Genomic DNA, 20,741 nt, shown 5'->3' on the forward strand with positions numbered 1-20,741 from the left:
TCATTGCCCAGATAGTATATTACAAAGAGATGCATTATTAGATATTTGTTTTATATTGCTGAATAAAGAAGACTCCATGCAAAAGGGCCTTCCATCTCTCTAATAAATTAGGCAGTCTCACTGTGCTTAGCATTAGTTCCATCAATATAGCTTGTTGTCTGGCTAAGGGACTTACAGAGCTTGTGAACTCCTTTGCTTCCAACTATAAGAAGCATAGAGTCTGGAGGCCCTTCCACTGAATTTATGCTCAACTCCTTGCTTTAAGAATCAGAGAGAAGCACTGTAAGACTTTACCTGATCAGGTATTGTTAGGCAGAGCAAGGCAACCTGGTCTAGCAGCAGATGCAATGGCAAGTGGTTGGCGTATAGGGATGTGTATAGATGTAAGGAGAGGTTATATTTATTAGATATTATCTTCACATTTATGAATTCAGCAGAGTGCATCCCTTTGCAACTTACAAGGAAGCTTAGATAGGCTAGTTTTAGTAAGTAAGTAGTTTTAAGTAAGTAATTAAGGCAGACTGGATTCTCCTGGTATTTCCCCCTTTTCTCTCCCTTAAAGCAATAATCACACACAAACATTCTTGCGAAAGTTAAAAATAATAATGTTTACTTAGTCAAAATACTTGTTAAAGAGCAACAGATACAGCAGCTTTATTAGGGCAGGCTTAAAATGGTAATACAGTTACACAGACTTAAGTCTAGCTTAAGATGATGTCTGAGCAATAGAGCTCAGACATGCAGATTGTTCTCACATTTCTGGTTTGGTGATGCTATGAAGAGGTAAGAGTGAAGAGAGGCGAAAGAGCAACGAGGAAGTAACCAGCATGGCAAGGAGGTTATATGTGGCTATGCCCTCCTCTTGCGTGACCAGACGGCGACAGCCCCAGCCCCCAGGGATCATAAGGAAGGAATAAAGACTCTGACAATGTTATATGGAATTAAAATTAGGCCACAACTTTATTAAACTTCCAAATATAGGAAGACCTTGGCTTAGGCCTTGAGTGTGTATCCCTCCCAGCCCCCCAGCTGGGGGAAACTGGGGCTCATCAGGGTAAATGGGATATGGGGGTGCTCTGTGAGACGTAAGTATAGCAGGCAGCCAAGCCCATATCCCTGCATGCAGGGTAGTTCACTGAAGATCTTTCAGTGTATGGCCAGTGACACCCATATATATAACCCCTTTAAGAGGGGACCCTGGAATCACCACAGCAGGGAGGTGAGTCACTACTTCACAGACACACACGCACACACATGGGGAAGAAAAGACTAAAGGATTCCACCCAAGACCATAACCGCCAAAGTTGTGACGAATTGTTATTGGGAAGACAAAACCTGCCAATGCAGGAAAATTTCTTCCTGGTCCTTCAACAGCAACCCGTCAAAGACGGTACCAGCACCCACTAAACAGGAAGAAAAAGTTAACCTGCAAACAAGAAACATTAAACAAAGAGAGTGTAGGTAGGGTGAATCTCCAGAGCCAACTGCCTGGCTATTATCAGCTCCACTCCCTATTTATAAATGGGGCTGGCCCCACCTCCCAGCAAGAAACTTGATCACTGAGGCTGGGCGTGAACCTCCAAAAATTAACAATGAGAGGCAAGCCAGCCCCTGTTTGCCAGTTAGCTCCCTGGGAACTGTAGCACCATGCATGATCCTGCAAAGGGCACCCACAATGTAAAGTGTGAGTGCTCATTGTCAAGGCGCAGTGGGAGGGGGCCTCTCAGAGTTCTCTCTAGCAAATTTACAGGAAAACTCTGCGAGCTTCATGTGCTTTTCTAGCAAACATGCATTGCTGGTTTGACTGCAGATATCCCACATAGAGGACAGAACACAGTCTGACTTGTGCCCTCCAGTCTATCCTGCTGCTTTTTGATATGCTGTCCCACTTCCAATGCCGAAGCAAGTTTCAGGTCCCTGTTCATTCTCACCCAACTACAATCCTTGAAACACCACTTACTCAACCTATTTTTACTCTCTGTGTTAGAACCCTTCTTATACCTTTTTTTTTTTTTTTTGGAGTTCTTTTTCACTTTATCATTCAGCTGTTACATTCCTCCTTAACCAGTTCTTAAAAGTCTAACACGTAGAATGGGACGTGCTTGATCTGATTGATAGCTGCATTTTAATCTGCAGATAAGTCTGGAACTAGCAAATTTGGCTTTCTAACGCAAAATGAACAAATTTATCCTTCACCCTTAATTTCTATTAGGTCTGCTTGAGCCATGGGGTATAGCTAATTGGCATCTCTGTATTATAGCTATATATTTTTCATTCTCATGGGGAAGAAAAGCCGAAAGGTCTACTGTTGTAACTAACACTGGCATAAAACACCACATTTTTGTTGGTTCAGTGACTTCCCATTTGATGAGCTAGACTTGCCTGCTGCAATCTGTCAAATCCAGAAATAAAGCCATCCTAATAATGTTCATAAAATACTAATCACACCTGGAGCATCATTTTAATAATGATAATTCAAGCTATGATAATGCACCGCTCGTTTTTAACATGCCAGCTACCTCTTAAAGTAATACCAAGCTAATGCGATACATGGCCGGTGCTCATTAAACGTCCCCTCAGTTATAAAATTCTTCATCTACTGGGCCAAGTCTCTTTCCCCTGGTTTTAATCAGTGGTTTACATTTTAAATTCATTCATGAGGTGATAAAATTCTTTAATTAAAAATGCAATTTATTCCTAGTGGTTTGAGGCTATGGTGATCGGTGTTGATGGAAAAGAAAATGATTGATTGCAGTAACCCATTCATTAAACACAGGGAGAGCTTGTGCAGTCCATTGACATTATAGGGCCAGTATAAGGTTGCAAGATTGTAAAACAGAGAGTCATGCTGTACTTTTAAATTCCCCACTCACTCTCTTCCAAGGGATGGGAAGAAGTGTGATTCAGTTTGCACTGAAAGACAAACCGATCTAATTTCTCTCCCATCCCTAGGTAGAGTGGGAGACACTTTAAATTAGAGTGCATGGGGAATTTAAAAGTACAGCATGACTCTCTGCTTGGTTCAATACATGAACCAAAAAAATAAACAGCCATCCTTTGAAATTTGCATTTCTCCAAATTTTGTAATGCAGTTCTCCAGCCAAGTAACATCTACAAAAATAGATAAAGTGATTGTGAATGGGATGCCTGGCATTAAGAAATTTAGTGAAATATCCTCCATACAATAATATTCAACTGTAGCTCAGCAGTAGAGCTTCTGGTCCCTGGTTCAGTCTCTGGCATCTTCAGGTAAGGCTGTGAGCATCCACTGTCTGGAAACCTGGAGACCTGCTGTCAATCAGTGTGGACCAAACTGAGTTAAATGGACCAATGGTCTGATTTTATATAAGGCAGTTTCCTATGTTTGCCTTATGTGCATTGACTTTCCACACATTTGGTGCATGTGCATAGTGTGGGATGTAACATAAACAGTCAAGGAGAGCACTTCCGGTTTGCCCCTTGCGTGCGACCAGGTAGATGGGCATGACCTTGTGAGACCCTGTAAAGGGGCCAGCCATGCAGCCATCTTCCCTTTTCTCTTTTGCTGCTTTCTTCTGATACTGATGCATTTGCTGAGTGCTGCCTCTCAGCCAGCAGTACATGGGCTCATCCCTCACAAGAGGATGAATACACACCTTTCTCTGTATCTGTAACTACAAGCTAAGAGCCTTCCTTCAGGGAACCTACTGTGAACTGAACGTAAGTAAACTTCTTGTTACTTTTAAAGAAGACTGTTGTGTCTTTATTCTTTTTAGGAGGGATTAAAGGGGAATTTACCAGGAATGACCCAATTTGGACAAGCCAGATTGGATTGCTTAAGTAAAGAGATTCAAACCAATCTACCAACTAGCTTCCTGCAATATGCTGGGGAATGTACTCTGCTACTGACTCAACTAGCTTGAGTGTGGAAGGAAAATATTTAATCAATATATCCTCTCCTACTATCCACAACATTCCCACATATAGGAATAGAGGAACCCAGGGTGATACCTTATACCAAATCAAACCATTGGTCCATCTAACCCACTATTCTCAACACTGACTGGCAGCCGTTCTACAAGAGTCTTTCTCTAACTGCAGACACCAGGGATTGGATCTGGACTCTTCAGTGTGCAGAGTATTTACTACAGCTATGAACTATGTCTTCTCCCCCTAATACATAGAGTACAGTGCTTTTTGTTCTAGAAAACGAGGTGCCAGTAGTCACCATGAAGTTGTTACCATAAGTGCCACACTTTTTATCAAAAAGAAGAGGTGCTGGCACTGTGTACCCCTGAGTACCCCCTAAATAAAAAGCACTGTGGACACAACAGATACGTTTGAAGTTGTATAGTGATTTATTTAAATCAACAAAGATTGTATTGCGAATGACGGCTGCTGCTGTTTTCTTTTCCACTTTAGATTCCATGTTCCAAAGCACCGGTTTTGGAACTGTAACAAAGAATTTCATTGGTAGTTCTCCAAGTTCGATATTTATGGAAATGCCATTGGATATGTAGATCACATTGCGCAAAGTAGTTATTTGTTTTTAAAAAGAGGGGGCAGGGGGTGGAGAAGCCATTTGTGGTGAATATGAAAAATCAGAGATGATCTTTGGAGCTGTTCACTGGAATTCAAAGGCAAAGGACTGTAAATAACCATTATGGGTGCCATTCATTTGGCAAAGTTCCTTCATATTATCTCCTGCGAGAATTTCACTTCATCAGCGTTTGTAGGCATTTCCAGTCTTCATCTCAAGAGCACAGGGTGAGGGCATGAACTTCCAGAGTATGAACTTCCAACATTTATCTGATTAAATTAATTAATACATCCCTTGGATTTATAACTCATTTCCCAGAAACAGCTCACAAATATAAGTAAGTGTACTTTTTGTTTAAAGTAAGATAGAAATATAGGTCCTTGCCCTATGCTGAATCAGACCATTGGTCCACCTAGCTTAGAATCATAGAATTGTAGAGTTGGAAGGGACCCTGAGGATCATCTAATCCAGCCCCCTGCAATGCAGGACTATGCAGCTGTCCCATATAGGGATCGAGCCTGCAACCTTGGAGTTATCAACAACACGCTCTAGCCAACTGAGATATCCAGGTTGACCACTAAGCTATTTAGCTTTGTCTTTTCACTAATGACTCTCAGTGGCCCTACAGGGCTTCAGTCATGGGACATTCCCAGCACTATCTGGAGATGCTGGGGACTGAACCAGGGACCATCTGCATGCAAAGCAGATACCCCGTGATGGCCTGGGACTCAGACTCGGACTCAGAACCAGACGAGTCTCAGTCTGCACCAGATCCTTTGCCTCAGGCATCATCTGAACCAAGTCTGGGGCTTGATCCTGAAGAGTTCCAGTCTGCACAGGTTCCCTTGCAACAAACACCAGCTGGGCCGAGTCAGGGGCCTGAGCCTGCCCTGGCTCCAGATGCAGGGATTACCTCGTTGCCTTCAGCTGGGCCATCACTTACAGCTGCTCCACTACCAGTTGGGTCAGGGGAGGCTGAGGCAGCCCCTGGGTCTAGTAACCCACCGACGTCTCCTGAGCTGCAGAGACAAAGTCTGAGAAAAGGAGAGACCTGAGTACTCGCAGGAGGAGTGCTCACCTTCGGGCGAAACAGGGAGGTGAGTCGCCGGGGGATCAGGACCGGCTGTTACCCCGACAAAGATAAAAGGCTGACGGACCCAGGTTGCGCGAGCAACATTGCTGTATGCCAGATCCTGCCTGAGATCCTGTACCTGTCCTTGTCTGGTTTCCTGCCTTGGCCCTGTCGGACTGACTCATAGCAGAACCTGCGGATTCTGGACTGGTCCTGGACCATGTTTCAAGGGTTACCCCTGGGCCCAGCACATATCCAACCACTGAGTTACAGCCTTTTTCCTGTGGTTTGTGGTCTTCCTCCTCCCCGAAGTAGCTTTGAAGCAGAACATAAGAAGAACCTGCTGGATCAGGCCAATGGCCCATCTAGTCCAGCATCCTCTTCTCACAGTAGCCAACTAGATGCCTGTGGGAAGCCTGCAAGTAGGATTCGAGTACAAGAACCCTTTCCCCTTCTGTGGCTTCCAGCAACTGGTATCCAGAAGCATCGCTGCCTCCAACTGTGGAGGCAGAGCACAGCCATCATGACTAAGGGCCCCCAATATCCCTCTCCTCCATAAATGTGTCTAAGTCCCATTTGAAGTCATCTAGGTTGGTGGTCATCATGGCCAGAGTGGAAGCTCATCTTTCCTTTGCCTTGGAGGTGACTCTAGAATGCAGTGAAGGTGCAAAGATGGGAATGGATTTGATGAATGATGAATGAAGATGGGCGGTGCAGGCAGATGAAAATGTTTAATAGCATTGGAAAGATGAGCAAGTGAACAAACCCACTCCAAAAATATGCACTTCATTCCCTGATCATCTATGCTCTTCATCTGAATCCACACCTTGGCAGCCGTAGGTCTGTGGACCATGTATCCAAAACTCCATTCTGCTTTCAAAAACTTCTCCTTCATTTTTCAGTCTAACCATCTATGCTGTTCATACGGAAGCTCCTCTATAGCCCCGATCATTTTGTCTTGACCCACCTTTGCCTTTGCTAGTTCTGTGCTAACCTTTCCGAGATGAGGCGAGCAGAAGCAATGCGTCACATTCAAGAGATGGAGAGACACGATAGATTTATACAGCAGCCTTATCTATTTCATGTTTCCTCTTCATTTTCCAGTAACTCCTAACATGGTGTTGGTCGGTTTGGGCAGCTAGATGTGCAACCAAGCTGATGCTTTCATTGAGCTGTGTCAAACTCATCTGACCCTGAAAAAGCACAGCCTGTCTAAGCCTGGGGAAAGAAGCACTTGGGTAATGAGGTCTTTTGGCTTAGCTTCATGGTGTCACCCTAGTGGAAAAAAGTCTTTGTTTCAAATAATGTAATCTCTATCTGGAAAAGCAACATTGTTGAAGCACGCTCTGTTTGGGATGAAGCTACTACATTTTGGGGTGCTTTAAATTGAAAATGTGGGTTTCTATGATATTGTCTTTCACTCAGGGATGGATCAGTGAGCTTCTATCCTCTGCCTGTTCTGTCCCATTTCTTTGACAATCTTATTTTTCAATGCACAAAAAAATATTGAAATCCTATAGACACCCCTCACCAAAAAAGTTTACTTTTAAAAAGATTCTCTTAAAATGCATTTTTTCTGAACATGTTTTGAAACAAAAAAATGCACCACAAAAGTTGAAGATGTGCACAGCACAGCAGCACAACTGGACGCCTTCATCTGCCCCAGATGCAGCAAAACATGTTTCTCCTATATTGGTCTCAACAGGAGCTGCAACCTTCCAAAGGGTCACTCCTCCATTGTCTCCCGAGACAGACGGATGCCAGCAGCAGTTCCTCACTCCCACTTTCTGCATTTTAATAAATAGTTTTTTACATTGTTTTAATTATTTGGATAGTGAGTTTGCTTCTTTCTCTTTTTTTACATTAACCTTGCATATGCTTTCATCTCTGTGTGTTTTATTTGTATTTGTTTTAGTTTTTGTGAGCTGCCTTGAGACCTGGTTCTGGGTGAAATGCGGGATATTAATAACATTAGTAATAATCTTAATAGTGATAGCGGGAAATGGTCTGATTTAACACTCTAAAGCAACTTCACCTATTTAATTCCCCATTTTTTTTGTATGTCACTTTAGAAAAGTTACTAAGCTTTAGAAATAAGCAGAAATAGCATTTCAGATGAGATAAGATATTCATAAATGGATGAGCAATTCCAGCTCAGCTCAGCTCAGCTTTGTACTTCTATGGCTTGCATTCCTGATCTTAGAAACAGAATCTATTTTGGGGCGCGTGCTTCTCTGGGTGAGCATACTTTTAAAAAGAAAAAAAGAAAATCTTTTGGATCCACCTATCATGTTTTTGCTCTTGGGGAACCATGTCTCTCAATTCAAATATAGTTACAGATCAAGAATATTTTCACAAACACTTCGGCAAGGAGTTGTCTTTGAAATGCTCACCAGGCAGAAATCTGGTTTGCACAAATCAAAAGCAAAGGTTTGAGTGAAATATTAATAGCAGAGTCCTGTGTCTCTCAGCATCACAGGAAAAGGGACAACAGGTCTGAGAGACCCCTGGGTGCCTCTTTTTGCAGAAAACAAGAAAAGACTGGGTGCATTTGCCATTTCTATTTTGAGCGACTCCTGGGAATTTGCCAAGAGACACACAAACAATTTTGCTTTTAGGACTATGGAATTCAAGTAACTTGGGAAGGAGCAGGTTGCCCAGTGGGGCAGAGCTGGCATGCTGGTTTTCTCGGAGGTGGGTCACTGTAGCTTACTTGGAGTGGGGGTCGGTGCAGTGCACTGGTGGAGCCAATCTGCCCCCCACCCTGCAAACTTCCCCGTTGACTCTCCTCTCCCCCTCTCCTTCCCAGTTCCCCAACCTGGTGAGGCATTTCTGTACCTGAGGTCTAGAACTTGGGGAAGCAGAAACAGGGCTTGGGGCAAATAAAAGCATAAAAAGATCCTGCTAGAACAGGTCAATGACCTATTGATTCCAGCATCCTATTCCCACAGTGGCTAACCAGATGCCTGCAGGAATCCCACAAGCAGGACTGTGATGGCCTGGGAATCTGATTCAGAGGCTGAACCGGAGGAATCCCAGCCTGCACAGGAGTCCCCGCCTCCAGGGCCGGCTGAGCTGGGGCAGGGCCTTGAATCTGAAGCGCCTGCACCTGTGCCAGATCCTCAGGAGCAGACACCAGATGAATCCACTCTGGCTCCAGAGGTGTTTGAGGACCCATTGCCTGCAGGTCCTCCTCTCCCAGCTCTGTCAGGAGAAGGTGAGGCTGCTTCTGGGTCCAGTAACCCTCCAGCCTCTCCTGAGCTGCAGAGGCTCAGGGCAGAGAGGCGGAGGGAACTGGTTTCTCTCAGGAGGAGTGCTCGCCTTAAGGCCAGGAGAGGTGGGTCATCTGTGGGCCGGGACCACCCCTGGCCTCAGAGAAGATAATGGCCAGTCAGCCTGGTCCCAGGTTGCGGGAGCAACGACGTTGGAAACCTGTTTCTGCCAGCACCCAGACCTGTCTCTCCGGAGTTCCCGACCACGCCCAGCTTTTTGCGTTGAACCCAGCTTCCCCCTTGGTGGACAATCTCCAGACCCTCGGCCCAGGACCGGACTTTGACCATGCCTCACGGTAACCCCCCCGGGACCAGTACAAGGACAAAAGCACAATAGCACTCCCTTCACCTCCAGCTCATGGCTTCATACAACTGGTATTTGGAAGAATTATTGTCTCCTACCATGGAAGCAGATATAGCCAGCATAACTAGCAGTCATCACTAGCCTTAATGCTCCGTGAATTTGTCTAATCTTCCTTTAAAGCCATGGAACTTGCCGAACTGACCGGGAGACTCCGAGACCAGAGAGAAGAGATGGTGGTAGAAGTCTGGAAGAAGTTTAAGGAATATTTGAAAAAAATATGTTAATATTTAAACTTTAAAATAGCTTTGGAAGTGGATATAGGCTGCAGGGTTAGAAGTAGAAGATAGGTTATTTTAAAATAGTATTATTTGTAAGTGATAAAATGTGAAGTTATTTTAAGTGCGATTTTAAAAAAAAGATGGTTAGAAATTATGATATATGTAAACTGCTAAAGATGAAGTAAAATGAAAATCAGATAGGTGGGACTTGGGGAAGCCCACTTAACAATGTTTAGAAAAATAAGGATATGACAAGAATTTGTTCATATTGTTTGTCTTTTCTGTTTGTGTTTTTTATTTGTGTTATAAAATGAATATATTTTTTGGGGGGGGGAGCAAAACAAGTTGGTGACCATCACAGCTTCCTGTGGGAATGTGTTACTCCACAAAGATGGTTAAAAAGAAATAAATAAAAATCTTTCCCGAATCTTCCAATGTTCACTAGATGTCTTCAACTTCTAGTGTTATGAGAGAGGGAGAAAACGTTTTCTTTATCTGATTTCTCTATCCCACTCATAAGTTTATAAACTACTATCATGTCACCACTTACTTGCCTTTTCTCTAAACCAGGGTTTCCCAAACTTGGGTATCCAGCTGTTTTTGGACCACAACTCCCATCATCCCTAGCTAGTAGGACCAGTGGTCAGGGGTGATGGGAACTGTAGTCCCCCAACAGCTGGAGACCCAAGTTTGGGAGACGCTGCTCTAAACAAACAAAAGTCCCTAAAATATGGGAGTTGCACACCAGTTTCCTATTAGTGTGTTACAGGAGCATGCAGGTCATTTGGTGAAAGGATGGGTCTCAGAAGCGAATGGCCATAGCTCGATGGGAACAGCATCTGCCTTCCCTGCAGGAGATCCCAGGTTCAGTCCCTGGGATCTCTAGAGACTCCATGTCTGAAATCCTGGAGATTCACCACCACTCAGCATAGACAATACTGAACTAGATTAACCAGTGGTCTGACTCAATATAAGGCAGTTCCCTCTGTTCCTACAATAAAGAAGGGCTCCATTGATCCCTGTGGCAATTCTTTCCTGTGCATGTAAAGCTGTGCTCATGTGGGATGGATAGTGTCCTTTGTTCCATCTTCCCATTTCATTCCCGTAAGGAAAAAAAAGAGGTATATTTTGTAGCTATTATCCCTATTTTGGTGGAAAAAGCCATTAATATAGAATTGCCTTCACGTCCTGCATTTTTTTTATTGCTAGCTGTTTCCTGATGGGAAACCAGCTCATCTGATCTGTGTTTCAAGGTCAACATTGACATGAATCTTCCAGAGGGTGCAGCCATTGATCACTGAAGGTTGTGAGGTTTGGGTTCTTCTTTGTAAACAAGTGATAATAGACCCGATCAATATTCACTTCAGCCCATCATACCAATGGGAAGAGGTTTCATCAGAAGGAGAGATAAGTTGCAGGGGGGAAATAAAGATTTCTCCAGCTGTCTGTTTATCAAAGAAAGCTCCACTTTATGAAAAATCAAGAATCTCTAAAGAGAAAAACAGAAATACCAATGTCCTTTTGAAAGGTCTCTCATGCAAAAACTTCAAGGGGCTGGGAAGTTCTGCAAGCAACATTCAAAAATAATGGCGATTTTCTTGTTTCTCTGTTGCAGGCGTGCCGTAGGGTGGGACCTGTGAAGCTGTAGCTGCAAATGAACATTTGGGAGCCTTAAATGCTCAGGGAAGTTTTTAATGGTTGATGTTTCATTGTGTTTAAAAGATTTTGTTGGGACCTGCCCGAAGTGGCTAGGGCAACCCAGCCAGATGGGTGGCATATAATTAATCTTCTTCTTCTTCTTCTTCTTCTTCTTCTTCTTCTTCTTCTTCTTCTTCTTCTTCTTCCTCCTCCTCCTCCTCCTCCTCCTCTTCTTCTTCTTCTTCTTCACTTCTGATTATTATTTGACAAGCAGATCTTGCATGCAATGCCTTTTAAATTTGGCACCAAATACAAGCTCTGCTGCATTGAGTTCCATTCTAGAACTCCCAACTGGAGCTCCTGTATGGAATTGATCCCTGCCCAAAACCAGACTGTGCCCAAATTTAAGCTCTACATGAACATTTTGGGCAGCAGTTCAATTTGGGGCTGCAATGGAAGAAAGGATGAGCACACCGAGACTCAATCTGCACTATACATTTAAAGCAGTATCATGACACTTGAAACTCCTGAGAAGTGTGGTTTGTTCTACAATATGGGAGCAGCCATTCTGTAGGTTCTATTGCCTTAACACCAAATCAGTTGTTGTGTGTGTTACTACTATGGAAACTCCAGTTTTGGTATTTTACAGCTCCTGTTTTGGAAATGTGATGTTTCATAGAATCATAGAGTTGGAAGTGACCCTGAGGGTAATCTAGTCCAACGCTCTGCAAGGCAAGAATATCAACTAAAGTATTCACGATAGGCAGCCATCTCTCAGTCAGCAAAAATATGCTTATGTGTCTTTCAACCTGCATATGGATCATCCACCTGTTCTGCCGTTGAGGACTTCTTGGATCATTCTTTGTCTAGCCCCTTCCCTTTGACCTTACCACCTTGGGTGACCCTGCTGGGAGTACGAGATTCCCGACAGCTTCACTCACAAGGGTCATAGGAACATGCAAGCCCACTCACCATGACAAGGAACTAATATCAGTGTACTGGAAGAAGCAAAGATCACTAGTGTGGAAGCAATGATTCTTCAACATAAACTTCGTTGGACTGGTCATGTTGTGTGGATGCCTGATGATCGTCTTCCAAAGCAACAACTCTACTCCATACTTAAAAATGGAAAGCGTAATGCTGGTGGTCAACAAAAGAGGTTTAAAGACTGTCTCAAGGAAAATCTAAAAAAAAAAAAAAGTAGTATAAACACTGACAACTAGGAAACACTGGCCTGTGAGCGCTCCAGTTGGAGAACAGTCTTTATCAAAGGTGCCATGGGCTTTGAAGACACTTGAACACAGGACGCAAGGGAGAAATGTGCTATGAGGAAGACACACTTGGCAAATCCACACCGTGATCAACTCATGACCGGAAACCAATGTCCCCACTGTGGAAGGATGTGTAGATCCAGAATTGGCCTCCACAGTCACCTATGGACTCATTGTTAAAACTGTGTTTATGGAAGACAATCTTACTCGGCTACGAGTGACTGCCAAAGAAGAAGATATGGATGCTTTGCACCCCTCACAAATGACCCAAGCTGCAGTCTAAAGGCATCTCAACCCATCAACTCAGCTCTTAAACACATTAGAAATGATCCATGTGAACAAATTGGAAGTATGAAGGATCAAAGAAATGGAACTATAGCAGTGGATGTCTTCCAGTAATATCAACAGTTTATTATACAGTGCAAATTCCAGTTTGGAATTCTTGTCCTGATAAAGGAAGATTCCAATCATCATCACCACCACCACCACCACCACCACCACTATCATCTAACCACTTACTTGAGAATACATCCCATTGAACTGAATGGGGCCTTATTCTGAGCAGACATGTGTAAGCTCACACCGTAGATATAATGAATATGTAGGTGCCCTATCATTCCCAGCTAGCATGGCCAGTGGTAAGGGGTGAGGGAGCTAGAGTCCAACCACATTGGCTACCCTGATTGTAAATCATAGCAGTCCTGAAAAATTATCCTGCACAAACAGTTATTGCTGGACTTCAATTTATGATATTCAAACTTGGAGGAATCTGTGCATGATAGAAAAACTGGATGACTTGAGCCAGGTTTTTCTTTAAAGTAGTATTAGTCTGTTTCTGATGCTAATATCTTAATAAAGCAATATGTCAGGAAGTAATGGAAAACTAATTGGCTGTGTTTGATTGCTGTATCTTCCATCATTCATCCACCCGTCCATCTAGCCATCCATTTAATTAAAGCAACTAAGGTTTCCCTCGGAAGTAATAAACAAACTACATCCTTCAATTAGTTCAAGCTTTTCAAGCTGTCCATTTCATTTTGCTAAGGATGGTAAATCAAATCTGTGCTTCATTACATTGCAGGGAGCTGGCTGGAGATCACCAAGGCACTGTCTGTTAACTAATAACACATGGCATAAGTTAAGGAAATGCCTGTTTGAATGAAGGAATCGGGTTGTTCATACTCCTGAGCTGAGCTTCATAGTTCTTTTTTTTTGTTAACCCTAGGGCTCATCTATCTGTCAGTGTGGATGAGGAGCCGGAAAAGGTGTTCCAAATAGATTTTTTAAAATTAGTTCATTGATCCAATTAATAAGCCTCATTTCAACTTTGTAGTTGCCTAGGAAGAGTCCCCCCCCCCCGAAAAGGTAACAAGATCAATTAAACTAGATCCACATAATTAAAGAAAAAATCTTTCATATTCATAATTCATATTAGGGCAGTAACTTTAGGACAATCTAAATATCACAAAATATCATGCATATTTTTGAGTTCTAGACCAGATGAAGATAAAGAATAACTGTGCAAAAGATGAAACCACCACGATAAAGCATATCATTGCAATAAAATATATCAGTAGCAAAAAGAGAAATGCTTTAAAAGGTCTTTAAGAGTAAATATGGCTTTATGGATGGAACTGTTGGGTTACCCTCCAGAAGCTGGAACTGCCTGCCATGGAGAATGGAATGTTCATAGTGTGTGAAAATCTCTTCTCCTTTGCTGGTGGAACTTGTAACAGTCTCTCACTGCAGGCAGAGCAATTTGATGGGTGGGGAGGGACAGAATAAGGCGTAGGTACCATCAGATCTGAAGCCCTACCAAACTTGAGCTAGCAAAGTGTCAGGTTAGAATCTGTTTTTCTGGGTCTCCCCTGAGGTGGCATTTCTGTTAGGCCCATTATTAGTGAAGCCCATGTCACATAAGCAAGAATGAGACCTGAGCACAAGACTTGAACAAGTTAAAGGGAAAATTAATGGCTGACTGTTAAAGGGAAAAACAATTCCATATAATGTACAAGTGGGGTTCTTCTGACACATAGAATAATAATAATAATAAATATGTGTTGAGTAAGTTGTGTTGGATGAGAGATGGTGAAGTGCTGGGATGGGTAGAGAACAAACAGCCAAGATGATGTATATTTGCATATATAGTGTGTGTCCTAATAAAAATAGACTCTGTGGACTCTGTCTTGTAATGTATTAGTTAAGAATGCCCAAGCCAGTGGAATTTCTCCTTCCTTTCTCAGTTGGTTTTGCTTCTGGGGTGGTATTTTCTCCTCCCCTTGATCCTACCAAGAAGGAAAACAAGTACAGTAGTACCTCGGGTTACAGATGCTTCAAGTTACAGACTCCGCTAACCTGGAAGTAGTACCTCGGGTTAATAACTTTACTTCAGGATGAGAACAGAAATTGCACGGTGGCAGCGGGAGGCCCCATTAGCTAAAGTGGTACCTCAGGTTAAGAACAGTTTCAGGTTAAGAATGGACCTCCGGACGAATTAAGTTCTTAACCAGAGGTGCCACTGTATGATAAATCAAAAGCTGGCAATCCCCTCTCCCTTCTTCCATGGGATGTGTTGGGGAGATAGAAGAACTTTGGTTCCAGTGCATTAGCTGGAATAGGAGGGCTTTGGTTTCCTTGACCTGCCCCACCTGATATTCCCCTGAGATGCCCCTGCCCTTTGGCTATCCTCACCATCAAAGCACTGGGAGCAGCCCAGTAAGTGTTGCAGAGATCACCATGCTTACACCAAAGAAGATTTCAAGGTGGCTCTTATTCTCTGCCCATGGACCTCCCTCTTTGTGAGTGGAAGGAGAGCTTCATTCTATCCCATGACCCCAGAGACTGTAAGATTGCTTTCTGGCTTTTAAAATTTTATTTCATTTGCTTTTATTTAATTTCTAATCTTGGGTTCAGAATGGCAATAGTCAAAACTTTGTGTGAGAGATCTTGAACACTGCCAAAGTATCACTCCACCTCTGGTAAACTCATCGTTATACCTTATGATGTCCTCAGATGAACCACTGAAGATCCACCTTAAAAATTCCAGCCTCCTATTCCAGTGTTTCCCCCTGTTTTCATATATTTTTTGTAATTAGCAGCAATGGTGCACTGAACTCAAAGTGTTGTTGCCATGACCCAATATGCAAATCACCCCCGGGATAGCAGAGTGGCTGCTGGGATTCCATGCACACACTCCCTTCCATGGTAGTAATGGGCTGCTTTCAAGAGGAGGTGGTACTGTTTATTAAGCATCATTACATAAATACATTTTGATGTTGGAGATACATATACAAAGGAAGTCCTGTGGTACCTTGCGGGATAGCATTGAAAAGTAGGCCAACTCAGCATGCCAGCAGAGGTTGGGAAGAAAATGGATCTGCTGGAAACACAGGAGCTAACAGACCAAAGTTTTCCAAACTTCGGATAATTGAGGCAAACTTCTTGTGTATGCATTAAAATTGAATGCACTACTCTGACAGGTTTACTTCTAGAGAGTGTGAAGCAAAGGTAGGGGACTTGTAGCCTGCCAGAACTTGCTGGACTACACCTCCCAACATCCTTACGTCAGCATGGCCAAGGATCAGGGCTGATGGGAGCCGTAGTCAAACAACAGCTGGGGATCACCGGGTTGCTACCTAGTGATGGGGGATAAATTGGATTCCGTTTGCATTTCAAGGCAAACATACTTAACTCATCTTTTTCAAAACAATATATGAACAAAAACATAGCCATCCTTCAAAATTTCTACTTCTCCAAATTGTGCAATGCAGTTTCACAGCCACACACTGTGTACAAAAATGCACACTGGATGGTAAAGTGTGCATATAAAATTAGTGTCAGGAGTGAGCCAGCAGTAAATCACATGGGATAAGTGAAGTTAACTCTTTATTAGGGGGGGACAGGATTTGCACAGGAGTGTCAGGCCTAATGAGCACAGCAACTCTTCTTGGGTAGGTCATGCCATAATGAGGCAGTTGTGGACACTGAAGGTCCCTGCCTTCCCACAGCTGCCTGTGTCCCCTCCTCTCCCAGGCCTTTCCAAAGCAATCTGAGGCTATGCCCATGTGTCCACCTTTGCTCTTCCTGCTTCCTGCTTCTCCTGGCTCTGGGAGGAAGAGGGAGGGGAGCTTGTCACAACAGGAAAGGGAGACACCTGTGCTTCTTCATTCATCTCTGCCTCTTGGCCTCCCTCATCCCACTCTCCTGCTCCCACTTTGGATTCTGGATTTCTCTCTGCTGCAGACTCTCACTTCTCACTAAGCGCTGTTACCTCTTCAGCTTCTGAAACCTTTCCTCCCAATCTGCTCCCTCTTCCTCCTCTGGCCACTCATTGTCGTCCCATCACCACTTCCTGAGGTCTGAGCCTTCTTCCCTTGAGGGTCCCTCTGCATCCAACCAGTTTGTGGCATCTAGTGAAAAATAACATTAAAATGCATTATATTAGGGGAACTTGCTTGCAAAAATGGTGTATATAGGCCAAAATGCATGCAAGTATGTTTATATTTGGATAAATGCACTTATGAATTTCCATGAGGACTTAAAAAAATAAATACAAACTTATGTGGAAATATGGAGAAGCGAATTCAATGCAGGAAAAGTGAGAAACAGAGAGAAACCAAAATTGACATGCTAGGCCATCCTTATGGGTACCACAGGATTACAGTTCGAAAGCATGAAGTGCAAGTAGATAAATAGGTACCGCTATGACAGGAAAGTAAATGGCATTTCCGTGCGCTGCTCTGGTTCGCCAGAAGCGGTTTAGTCATGCTTGCTACATGACCCGGAAGCTGTACACCGGCTCCCTTGGCCAGTAAAGCGAGATGAGCACCGCAACCCCAGAGTCGTCCGCAACTGGACCTAATGGTCAGGGGTCCCTTTACCTTTACCATAATAAAACATATGAACTAGTGTGGGAATTGTGCCCCATTTAGACCCCAAAATTGGGTTTTTAAAATTGCCCCAACAAACAAGAGGGTGGTGACCAAACAGAGACTAAAATCTGAAAAAAATGTATTTTGAATGCATTCGCAGAATGCACTTCAGGTTATAAAATATGTGTAATAATATCAAAGAAAAATCCACAGAACATTATACATGAATAAATATCTTGAAGAAAAGATAAATAAGGAACATTATACATTATACACAACTCATAGTTATGTGGAAAACAAAATAAAATATGGATATATAACAACTTTTAAAATAAGCTCAGAAAAACAATATGCAAGATTAAAATCAACTTCAACTTAACCATTGCTGAACCCTACAATGGCCCAGCTAATTTCAGCCAGTGCTGTAGTTAACCTTGCTACATTCTCCCAGCTGCCCTATCTAGATGGTCTTTTAGTTTAAGTCAAGAACATAGCTATCAGTCATAGCTATTTGAAACAGAAACTGAAGTTCAAGTTCTTCATCCAGCAGCAAGGGCCGAGACATTACCTGAGCTTGGCCCTCCAAATTTGCGCCTCTCATTTTGTTTTAATTTAAGCCTAGCAGCATCTTGTAAATCTGCTCAAGCACCATGAATTTTGCTTGCTTGCCCACTTGAGCACCAGAAGGCCTGGCTGTCCCTCCCAGACAAAAGTGGCCTGCAAGAAAAGTTTTCAAGCTTGGTGTTCTAGTGACAGCATCCTAGGAGATGTTGATTATCACATCCAACAATGACCTTCCATCCTGCCCTCCCGCAGCTCCACAATAGGAGAAGATGAGCAATTCTAAAAGATGCTGCCAGCCGCTGCCACAATGGATTCTCAATCTGTTTGTGAGCTCATTAGTGCCATTGACTTCATGCTAATTGAGCACTGACTTTGGAAGGTCTTTTGAGGTTCCTTTCTGAGCGGAGGCCAGACACAAGGCTTCTGGAATCGGAAGTGCTGAAAATGTGGTGGCGGAGCTTCCCATGGAAACCAATCATTGTTTTTCCTTAGATGTTCTTTTCACTTATTTGGCTAGAAAGGCATCTTCAGACCACTGGGCTGAATGGGACGATCTGCACATACACCACACACACTAAAGCACATCCAAATCATAGACTCCTGTATACTTTAATAGGGCCTTCAACCCAAGAGGGATGGAGAAGCAAATCAGCTGGGTTGGCACTTGAATGTGAGACTACTAAATCTATACTTCCCCAAACAACACACAATCTAAACTGCAGGTAACCTTCAAAGTTTGACTTTCTCTAATGCAGTTCTCCACCCAAAATAAATATGTCAAAAAATGTTTCTGTTAGGGAAAACACACCATGAACATGTGACCCACCTGAACTGTTTCCACTCTCATGCACAACACAATAAATGGCATTAGGACACCACAACAGGAAGGTCACATGTCTGTGATTCTCAGCTGCATGATTAAGAACAGTTGAATAGCTTTGCTGGATAAGGTCAGTGGTGCATCTACTCTGGCATCCTGTTCTCATAGTGGCCAACTGGATGTCCATGGAAAGCCTTCAAGCAGAACATGAGGACAAGAACACTCTCTCCTCCAGCTGCCTCCAGGAAAGGCAAATAGGCAAATGTCCCCTGGACTATTGAGCATGACTAAACCACTTCTGGTGCAACAGAACACCATGAGGAGTGTCATTTACCTTCCCGGCACAACGGCACCTATTTATCCACTTGCATTGGTATGCTTTCGAGCTGCTAGGTTGGCAAGAACTGCCTGTAACTGTGGTGGAAGCGTATAGCCATCACAGTTAGTAGCTACTGATCACCACTTGATAATTTTGGTTTCCCTTTTCTGAAGCTTTTCCACCTCCACAATCTCCATTTACAGGTGAGGTGACCAGAACTGTTCACATTATTCCAAATGCAAGTCCTAACATAGATTTGCTCAACAGTGTCATCATGCTTCCAGCAGTTTTAGTTTCAGCTCCTTTCCAAATGATTCCTAGCATGAAGCTTGCCTTTTTCACAGCTGCTGCACACTGGAAGTGGGCCACAGTTTCCACACAGGGAAGCAGCAAGCCACCCCACCCCACTGAGGACAACTATGACAACAAAGTAAATTATTCCGCAAGCTAATCACGCCGGCCAAGTTCAGAATGAGACATTTTCAGGGTTTGAAGTCTTCCTCTGCCTGATAGGCTGGGAAGCAGAAACAATCTCCATACAGTTACCATGCAGAGTTCAGCCCTTTGGGGGACTTAGTTGCTTACAGTAGGTACAGCAGTAATAGAGTATCTGGACCCCTAGACACCAACTCCAAGCAGATGATTTATTTTTTTAGCTCATGGATAGCTTTTCCTTCTTGTTAATTTTCCAAAGACCACATGTCTTGGATGGTGCCAGAGGCAAAAAGAGGGTGCAGTGATGAATGCACATTTTACTTTTGACGCTGGGCTAGTTCCTACACACATTCACCCACTCTTCTGTATCCTCCGTCCAGACAAACAAGAGAAAATTTCAGTGTCCAAGGAGACATTCTAGCCAGGCCAAAACATGCAAGGTACAAAGTAGGACCAGTGAAGGGTATGTCCCCTGTGGGCCAGAGAGAGGTGCCTGGAGAACCACATTTCTGACTCAGGCCTGTTTCTCCTCATCTCTAAGTTATAGAGTGACTGTGTGCAGTGAAGAACCTCTTTTGTTGAGAAGTATAACCTAGAAAATCAGAGGGGGACCTCACTGAGTACAAGAGTCCCCCCCCCATTGTGCTGGAGAACGAAAATATAGTGGAGATAGGAGGCTCACCTTCTCTGTCTGCCTTGCTTGTTTAAAGAATGACTGAAAAGAAGAGAGCTTCTGAGATACTCATGAAATTAAATAGTTGTAAGCAGGGCTTTTTTCTCCAGCCAAAACTAATTGGAACTCAGTTCTTGCCCCTCCCAGGTGGTTACCATTGCCATTATAAGAGAACAAGAGAGGTGGTCATTGGGAGTTCCAGCACCTCTTTTTCTAGAAAAATAGCACTGGTTGTAAGTCACCCCATAGCACCTCAAAAATGGAAGTCTTCCCTTTCCATTACACACCAACAATGTATATCATTTCCACATGACTGTTTCCATCTCTCAAAGAATATAGATGACACACACAGAGGGAGATTTTCAGCTCCAGACTTGAAAACTGAATACTTAGGAGGGCTGGACCACCCAAGGTATGTTGCTGCCTAAGCTGAAGGAAAAGATGACCTCTCAATGCCCTGTACAGACACCAGTTGGAGTGGCAGCTATTCATTCCCATACCTTCCAACATTACTGTGACAACAATCAGGGCATGTTTCTTTTGGTGTGGGGCTTCCGTGTGAGTTAGCTGACTTGTGTGAGAGGACAGCACCAAAGACGCTACAACTAATCCAGAATGCGGCAGCTAGACTGGTGACTGGGAGTGGCCGCTGAGACCACATAACATCGGTTTTGAAAGACCTTCATTGACTCCCAGTACGTTTCC

Source organism: Podarcis filfolensis (assembly GCF_964270895.1).
Source record: "Podarcis filfolensis genome assembly, chromosome: 9".
Classification (NCBI taxonomy): domain Eukaryota; kingdom Metazoa; phylum Chordata; class Lepidosauria; order Squamata; family Lacertidae; genus Podarcis; species Podarcis filfolensis.